At 38.7% G+C, this 10,287-nt stretch overlaps 1 pseudogene; it reads left to right on the top strand.

Annotated features, from left to right (window-relative positions):
• The first annotated feature begins 373 nt into the window (after positions 1 to 373).
• Positions 374 to 4,377, top strand: LOC116900357 (annotated as a pseudogene).
• The last annotated feature ends 5,910 nt before the right edge of the window (positions 4,378 to 10,287 follow it).

The raw sequence follows: 10,287 nt of genomic DNA, 5'->3' as shown, positions 1-10,287 counted from the left end.
CATTCATGTGAATCCTCTTTGAAGTCCTGGAGCACACTTATAATTGTTTTTTATGAAATGATATCTTATGTATCAGTGACATTGTTTACTCAGGAAATACATGGGATCACTGTACTGAGAAGTCATATTTTCTTGTTTATTCATACTAGTTATGATTTTATGATGTGGTCTAGGTTTCAAGACCTTTACATGTAGCCATGTTGTTGGGGGTATGGGTGACAGATGAGCAGATGCATCAACTATCTCTTAGTTCCTACCTTTTAGTCGGATTCCATCCAGTCCTGGAGCTGAGCGGTGTGTAGATGGCTGATAGGGGATGAGAATAAGCATTAGATCTAGAGCCTTCTAACTCTGGTTCCATGTCGGATTGCAGATGGTCCTGGTGAACCTTGATAGATTGGTTTATAAGAAGACATGTGTGGCTGCCATCTTTGGTTGTTCCTACCTGGTCAGTATGCTCAATGTATTAGTTGTAATTTCAATTTCAATGGAACTTATTTGATACATTAATATGTACTAATATTGTCTACTGCTGTTTTCTTCAGATTCCAAACATTACATTTTTAGTTTTAGTCTTGTGGACTGGACTCTATAATATTAACAATATGAGCAATGATGACTATCAAATTTCTGCTTTAGAAAACAAATGTGCATGTTCTTTCCTTTGATATATCCAATAATTCTCTTCACAATGTCCATAAAAAACAGGAAACAAGTGAAACAATAAGTCACATATAGAAAGCTGTTATCTGCCATCTATTTTGCAGCTTCACGGCTACTTTTGGTCTGTGTTGAAGCCCAAGATTGTCAAAAAGAGAACCAAGAAGTTCATCAGGCACCAGTCAGATGGATATGTGAAAATTAAGCAACAGTGATAAAAAAGTGTATGGTACTGGTACAGAAACAGGCAGGTAGATCAGTGTAATAGAATTGAAGACCCAGAAATGAACACACACACCTATGGTCACTTGATCTTTGACAAAGGAGCAAAACCATCCAGTGGAAGAAAAATATAGCATTTTCAACAAATGGCTGGCAGGATGTAGAAGAATGCAAATTGATCCATTTTTTTTGCCCTGTAAAAGCTCAAGTCAAAGTAGATCAAGGACCTCCACATCAAACCAGATACACTCAAAGTAATAGAAGAAAAAGTGGGGAAGCACCTCGAACACATGGGCACTGGAGAAAATTTCCTGAACCAACACCAATGCCTTATGCTCTAAGACCAAGAATCGACAAATGGGATCTCATAAAACTGCAAAGCTTCTGTAAGGCAAAGGACACTGTGGTTAGGACAAAACGGCAACCAACAGATTGGGAAAAGATCTTTACCAATCCTACAACAGATAAAGGGCTTATATCCAAAATATACAAAGAACTCAAGAAGTTAGACCGCAGGGAGACAAATAACCCTATTAAAAACGGGATTCATAGCTAAACAAAGAATTCACAGCTGAGGAATGCTGAATGGCTGAGAAACACGTAAGGAAATGTTCAACATCTTTAGTCATAAGGGAAATGCAAATCAAAACAACCCTGAGATTTCACTTCGCACCAGTGAGAATGGCTAAGATGTAAAACTCAGGTGACAGCATATGCTGGTGAGGATGTGGAGAAAGAGGAACACTCCTCCATTGTCGGTGGGATTGCAGACTAGTACAACCATTCTGGAAATCAGTCTGGAGGTTCCTCAGAAAATTGGACATAGAACTACCTGAGGACCCAGCTATACCTCTCTTGGGCATATACCCAAAAGATGCCCCAACATATAACAAAGACACGTGCTCCACTATGTTCATAGCAGCCTTACTTATAATAGGCAGAAGCTGGAAAGAACCCAGATGCCCTTCAACAGAGGAATGGATACAGAAAACGTGGTACATCTACACAATGGAATATTACTCATCTATCAAAAACAATGACTTTATGAAATTCATAGGCAAATGGATGGAACTGGAAAATATCATCCTGAGGGAGATATCCCAATCACAGAATAGCACACATGGTATGCACTCATTGATAAGTGGATATTAGCTCAAATGCTTGAATTACCCTAGATGCACAGAACACATGAAACTGAAGGATGATAACCAAAATGTGAATGCTTCACTCCTTCTTTAAAAGAGGAACAAGAATACCCTTGGGAGGAATAGGGAGGCAAAGTTTAGAACAGAGGCAGAAGGAACACCCATTCTGAGCCTGCCCCACATGTGGCCCATGTGTATACAACCATCCAATTACATAAGATGGATGAAGCAAAGAAGTGCAGGCCAACAGGAACCAGATGTAGATCTGTCCTAAGAGACACAGCCAGAATATAGCAAATACATACGCGAATGCCAGCAGCAAACCACTGAACTGAGAATGGAACCCCCGTTGAAGGAATCTTAGAAAGGACTGAAAGAGCTTGAAGGGGCTTGAGACCCCATATGAACAACAATGCCAACCAACCAGAGCTTCCAGGACTAAGCCACTCCCCAAAGATGTGGAGAAGAGCCTCAAACACATGGGCATTGGGGAACATTTCATGAACAGAACACCTATGGCTTATGCTCTAAGACCAAGAATCGACAAATGGGATCTCATAAAACTGCAAAGCCTCTGTAAAGCAAAGGTCACTGTCATTAGGACAGAACAGCAACCAACATATTGGCAAAAAAAACTTTACCAATCCTACATCAGATAGAGAGATAATATCCAATATATACAAAGAAATCAAAAGGTAGACTCCAAACAATCAAATAACCCTGTTAAAAATGGGGTACAGAGCTAAACAAAGAACTCTCAACTGAGGAATATCCAATGGCTGAGAAGCACTTAAGAAATGTTCAACATCCTTAGTTATTCTGTTCCACCTCACACCAGTCAGAACGGCTAAGATTAAAAACTCAGGTGACAGGAGATGCAGGCTAAGATGTGGAGAAAGAGGAACACTCCTCCATTGTTGCTGAGATTGCAAGCTGGTACAACCACTCTGGAAGTCAGACTGGAGGTCCCTCAGAAAATTGGACATAGTACTTCCTCAGGAACCAACTATACCTCTCCTGGGCATTTACCCAAAAGATGCTCCAAAATATAAGGACACATGTTCCACTACATTCATAGCAGTCTTATTTATAATAGTCAGAACCTAGATAGAGAGAACCTAGATGTACTTCAAGAGAGGAATGGATACAGAAAATGTCATCCGGTTACACAATGGCATACTGGGCAGCTATTAAAATAAATGACTTTATGAAATTCGTAGGCAAATGGATGGAACTAGAAAATATCATGCTGAGTGAAATAACCCAATCACAAAAAATCCACACACATTGTATGCACAACTAATAAGTATATTTTAGTCCAAGTACTCAGATTACCCAAGATACAGTCAACAAATCACAGGACAAGCTCAAGAAGCAGGACAACCAAAGTGAGGATGCTTCTGTCCTTCTTAGAAGGGGAAACAAAAATATACATAGGACGAGATATGGAAACAAAGTTTGGAGCAAAAACTGAAGGAAAGGCCACCAAGAGACTGCCCCACCTGGGGATACAGCCCATATACATACAGCCACTAAACCCAGACAATATTGAGATGCCAAGAAGTTCATGCTGACAGGATCCTGATATAGCTGTCTTCTCAGAGTCTCTGCTTGATCATGACAAATATAGAGGCAAATGCTAACATTGAAGAGATAACATGGTCCCTGTTAAAGGAGTTAGGGAAAGTATTGAAAGAGCTGAAGGGGTTTGCAACCAATCAACCAAAGCTCTCAGGGACTAAACCACCATCCAAAGACTACACATGAACAGACCTATGGCTCCAGAAGCATATGTAGCTGAGGGTGGCCTTGTTCGGCACCAATAGGAGGAGAAGTACTTGGTCCTGCCAAGACTGGATCCCCCCAGTGTAGGAGAATATCAGAGTGGGGAGGCAGAAGGTGGTGGGTGATTCGTTGGTGGCAATGGGATAACATTTGAAGTATTAATAAAAATATTCCAGAAAAAAAGGTAAAAAGAAAATTAAGCAAAACTGGGGGAATCTCAGAGGCATTGACAACTGGGTACAGAGAAGATTCAAGAGCCTGATCCCCAACAATGATTATGGGAGTAACAAAACACCAAGCACACACTGCCTAGAGGCTTCCAGAAGTTTCTACTCCACAATGTCAAGGAGCTGGAAGCGCTGCTGATGTGCAAGAAATCTTACTGTGCTGAAACTGCTCACAATGTGTAGCTAAGAACTGAAAAGCCATCATAGAAAGACCAGCACAGCTGGCCATCAGATTCGCCAATCCCAATGCCAGGCTATGCAGCAAAGAAAATGTGCCTGTTTTGTGTTCAAATAAAACCACGAAAACTGCCAAAAATGAAAGTTGCTATCATGTATGAAACAAAAAGTTAGTCTAAAATGTAGCATACCTCCATTCATTTTTCTTACTTTACACTAGGTTAAAGCAGCTCCCTGGACAAAGGAAACATATGCACCATTGTATTAAGGCATCAACTCATATTTTTTTCAATCTCATTCTGTTTATAACTGGCATTTGTGAGGTTAATATGTCAGGCAGCTGAGGAAATATTTAAATGTTATATGGAGTAATATGGTACTCCAACATAAGTGACTGGTAAGAGCTTAATAACCCCAGAAAGGATATGTGCATAAACCAAATGCATAATTTCAAATATTGCAAATCAAAGGACTCCTTTTTTGCTTGTCATAACACAACTACTTATTCTAAAATTCTTTATTATCTATTTCTTTACTTACATTTCAAAGGTTATTCCCCTTCCCGGTTTCCTGATTTTTCACATAGTCTAGAAGTTGGTTTAACAGACTTTCCTTAAACCCAGAAATGTGAGAACAGAGATTCTGACCATGTGGCCTCCTCCAGCTGTAACCCTTTTCCTGTCACAGATGATTTATCAGGTTGTACCTAGAAAGCATTAAGACATTTTTCGTGGTGTATGTTTAGCAAGAGCAGTTTGGAACAATTTAAGTGAGAGATAACTTTGCTCTCAGAAGCCTTGACTCTTTTTGTATTGTCTTTTCTTTCCAGCTGGCTAGCTTCTCTCCTTTGCTCTGAATTAGGTGCCTGTCTCCACTAAAGCCAAAACTTCAGGAATAAGAGATAACATTTCTATTTCCTATATTACATGTCACCATTATACGAAAGAAAAGGGAAATTTAGGTTAAAAGTTCATGTGCAAATTAGCCATCATTTGTATGTGTGGAGGGGGAGGGTAAAGGAATAGAGACATTGCTATAAATCACATAACAGATGTGTCATATTGTTCTCAAATCACACGTGGTTTCCTTTAATATTCCTATTATGCAGGAGAATTTCCCCATGGTTATTCCCATACAGTTATTTTTCAAGAGCCTGCAGAAGTGAGAGTGTTTGATGGCATATTATTCACGTATGCTCATAAAATGATACATTCTTTAGCAATTATGGACCAAAGAAAGCTTTGCATTTTTCTTCATTAAAAGAATTTTGTAAGTAATGAATGGTAATTATAGTGTTTCTGATATGGTCTCTGTTTTTTTTTCCCACACAATATTTTTATTGATATTTTGGAGGTTTTTCACAAAATCAACCCTTTATTGGATATTTTTTATTTACATTTCAAATGATATCCCCTTTGCCTGTTTTACCTCCATAAGCCTCCTATCCCATCCCCTCCCCTCCCCTTCTTCTATAAAGGTGTTTCCCCCTCCACAACCATTTCCCCTTCCCGCCTCCCCATCGTGATATTCCCCTACACTGGGGGATCCAGCCTTGGCAGGACCAAGGCTTCTCCTCCCATTGGTGCCAAACAAGGCCACCCTCTGCTACATATGCAGCTGGAGCCATGGGTCTGGCCATGTGTACTCTCTGGGTAGTGGTTTAGTACCTGAGATATCTGGTTGGTTAGTATTGCTGTTTTTATGGAATGGCAAGCCCCTTCACTTCCTTCATTCAACTGTTCTCAGTTCAGTGGTTTGCTGCTAGCATTTGCTTCTGCATTTTGCACGCTCTGGCTGAACCTCTCAGGAGACAGCACACACTTCTTTGCTTTGTCAATATTGTCTTCTTTGTGTGTGTGTGTGTGTGTGTGTGTGTGTGTGTGTGTGTCTATGTGTGTGTCTGTGTGTCTGTATATATAGTCTGGATCTCCAGGAGGGGCAGGCTCTGAATGGTCATTCCTTCACTCTCTGTGCCAAACTTTGTCTCCATATTCCCTCCTACAAATATTTTTGTCCCCCCTTTTAAGAAGGACTGAAGCATCTGCAACTTTGGTCATCTTCTCCTAGGGCTTCATGTGGATTGCATCTTGGGTAATTGGAGCTTTTGGGCTAATAATCATTTATCAGTGAATGCATACCATGTGTGTCTGTTTGTGATTGGGCTACCTCACTCCAGATAATATTTTCTAGTTCCATCCATTTTCCTATGAATTTCATGAAATCATTGTTTTTGATAGCTGAATCATACTCCATTGTGTAGGTGTTCCACATTTTCTGTATCCATTCCTCTGTGGAAGGTATCTGGGTTCTTTCCAACTTGTGGCTACTAGAAATAAGACTGCTATGAACATAAGACGTGCTAGGAACACGTGTCTTTGTTGTATGTTGGAGCATCCTTTGGGTATGTGCCCAGTGTAGCTGGGTCCTCAGGTAATGCAATGTCCAATTTTCTGAGGAAACTTCAGACTGTTTTCCAGAGTGGTTGTACCAGCTTGCAATCCCAGCAACAAATGGAGGAGTGTTCCTCTTTCTTCACATCGTAACCAGCATTTCTTGTCACCTGAGTTTTTGATCTTAGCCATTCTGACTGGTATTAAGGTGGAACATCGGGGCTGTTTTGATTTGCGTTTCCCTAATGATTAAGGTGGTTGAACATTCCTTTAGGTATTTCTCAGCCGTTTTATATTCGTCAGATGAGAATGTCTTGTTTAGCTCTGCACCCCATTTTTAATAGAGTTGTTTGGCTCTCTGGGGGTTAACTTCTTGACTTCTTTGTATGTTTTGTATATTAGACCTCTATCAGATGTAGGATTGGTAAAGATCTTTCCCCAATCTGTTGGTTGCCATTTTGTCCTAATGACAGTGTCCTTTGCAGTTTTATGAAGTTCCATTTGTCGATTCTTGATCTTAGAGCATAAGCCATTGGCGTTTTGTTCAGGAAATTTTCCCCAGTGGCCATGTGTTCAAGGCGCTCCCCACTTTTCCTTTACTCCCCATGTCTCCAATATACATGCTTCCAAACACTTGCTCCCCACAGGTGAGAGAGGAAGCACCAAGCCCAGTGTGTATTGGCTATACACACATTGGCACATAATCACTCTCCCAATGCTCAACCACTTGAAGATAATTAAGCGCCTCTCCAACCTCACAGTCCCATATGGTAAGTAATCAACTTGTGAAGAGCTACACTTCAGCATCCTTGTCACAGTTTTCAGCTTCTCTCACAGGATTCCTGTCTAGACTCTCTTTTTTTCAAAGGCCTGGTCACAAAGTCCTTGTATTTCTCTCATTCTCAACTATGAGTCTGTAGACCTATGTTGTCACTGGAGGGCATGTTGATGTGTGTGTTCTGTTTTGCAGCACAAGGCATGTGAATGTCTGTGGTTCTGACTGCTGCCATATTCTATGTGGATAGTCACACTTTGGACTGCTGATGGCTGTTATGCGCAAGAAATCTTCTTTTGCAGTAGTATTGTTGTCTGTTTTATTATATTATTATTAATATTATTATTAATATTATAAATTTGCTGATTATTTTAAGTTCATTTAAGGATTTTTAAGTCCTTTAAATAGTGTAAAAGAGTCTTTGGAATCAAATTGCTGTGTTTTTAAACAATTGGTATTTAAATGTGCATATATTTTTAAATATTGCTTCATTTCATTTACTTTCTGTAAAATTGACAGATTAAAGTAGGTAACTTATGGGGTTGAGAATGAATAAACAAATCTATACATCTAATAGTTTTAGGAAAGCACTTGGCATATAATACTTGGCACTAGTCACCATAAGCACTCAATACAGTATTTAGTACATGTTACATAATGTTGCTATCCTTTGAATTAGTCCTCATGATTACCTGTGCATGAATAGTCTCAAAGATAATGCAGATATAACAAAGCCTATAAATGGCAATATGAAATCGCAAACTTTTTCAGCTCCTCAGAATTTTAAATGAGAGAACACATGAGAATACTTTCACACTGGCCATTTTCTAACACAGACTTACTCATTTCTCTCCAGGTCTTAAAAGGACAGGCATGTGGTTTGTGTCCGGGACTCCTGGGATTGTGAAATAAAAGATTAAAAGCACAGTAGATGCCTGAAATATTTACTCAGGATTTGGAAGTTAATAATTTAAATATAATAGGTTAATGCTGATAAGTTGTAGAAGGGTAATTTGAAGTTCTCTCTGTGAGTCTTGAAATATAGGATATACCACTCAGTGCCCCATGCAGTGTCAGAGAAATAAAACAAAGTTATATAGTCTGACACAGTTTTAATTGTAGTCACTAAAAATAATGTCTAGTAACTTACCTGTATTAAGAAGTTTTGCTGTTTTAATTAACAAATGGTATTTGACACAGAGACATATTTATTGAGGTATAGGTCAAATTCACTAATAATTTCCATCTGAACTACCAAAAAAAATTCAATAAGTTTAATTTTTGTAGTATTGAAAAATTTCAGCAGATGTTCGAAAACTTATTCAACAATATCTGAAATATGATTTGTAGTATAAAGTGTTATAAAAGGTGTGGATTACAAGTTTAAATTTTTATGCTACACTAAGAAAAACCCAAAAATTCAAAAAAGCGAGGTTCTTTGGAATATTGTTACTGATTAACTTTTCATATTAAATCATAAATTACACAATTGCTTAAAATAAATATCAATATAATTGTTTTTCTGGTTTATTATTTTACTATTTTCAAATTATAACGTTATCATATTTAAGGGAAGACAGGGTGAAGGAATAAATATTGAGGTGAATTAAATACACTAAAAGTCCTTAGTAAAGTCATATGAATTCCTATTACAGTAGAAGGTTTTAAAAATGTGTACTAAAATAAAGGAGTTTCAATAGAGTTATCATGTAATAAAAAGATATACTGCAACTAGGCATCCTATGTTATTAAAATAAAACCCCTTATATTTTGAACGGGTTATAATGTTTTGAGTTATTGCCAAAATCCATTCTACAGATGATCTCCCCACAAACTTTAGAGGCTATTGCTAATGTTGTTACTTATGCTTGATAGGTTGATGGTAAGAGCCTATTACTGTAGAAACTGCTATCTGTGTTGTAGAACATGGAGAAATTGAGCAGGTAATCACCTGGAATCTCCTTTCATGGATATTGCTAATGAGTAGGCACTGAATACTCTACCAAAGGTGAAAAATAATAATCAGTCGCACCCAGGTAAGAATTGTCAAGCCACAATGGGAACTACATAAAACACATGCATTGTCCCCATGGAAAAACACACATAGTAAGAAAATTATACCTAATGACATATTTCTATAGAAAAATCAGTCTCTCTCAACATTCATCAGAGAAGCTTTTACTCACAAAAGATGGTCACCAACACAATGATTCAAAGTGAACAACGTGTAGACAGTGAGAGACTTTGGAGGATTAATTTATAAATGGGACGCCTTTATTATACCTGTCTCTAGGGGCACAAAGATCAATAAGGAATGGGAAGAAGAAATATTATAACAGAACTAAAGATTTCTAGACACAACAGGGCTGAAGAACAGATGAACTTGAATAGACCATGAAAGCATGAACAAGATCTAACCTACTGTAGCCCAAGACCTGAAAAATCCCAACTATAGGAAGGTTATGTTTACAGAAAGTTTCAATTCTAGATGAGAAGTAAATTGCAATTCATAACCTTTAAAAGAGAAAATCAAATTTCTTTAGTAGAGTAATACTGGAAGTATTAATCATGCTTCAGGACAGTCACAATGCTTAGAAATATTTTTCAGCCAAATTCCGTAGGAGAGAGAGCTGAAGACTCAGAAGTGCAGGTAATCCTGAGACTGTAGGGCAGGACAGACTGCCACCTCTGCCCACCTTTGCCCACATCTCTGGCCCAAGAGGAAACTGCATAGTTCCTCTGGACACAGGAAGATAGGAGCAGTCAGCTGCAGGAGCCCAGCAGTCGAGATCTGAACTGAACCCGTCAAACAGCTCCCTGCACCCAAATCCTATGGGGGTTGGGGGGGAAGAGCTAGACCCTCAGAGGTTCTGACACTCCTGAGTACTCTGCTCACATTCCTGACT

Source organism: Rattus rattus, chromosome 1 (assembly GCF_011064425.1).
Source record: "Rattus rattus isolate New Zealand chromosome 1, Rrattus_CSIRO_v1, whole genome shotgun sequence".
NCBI lineage: Eukaryota > Metazoa > Chordata > Mammalia > Rodentia > Muridae > Rattus > Rattus rattus.
The sequence above is the reverse complement of the archived record's forward strand: the minus strand, read 5'-3'. Positions and strand labels throughout refer to the sequence as shown.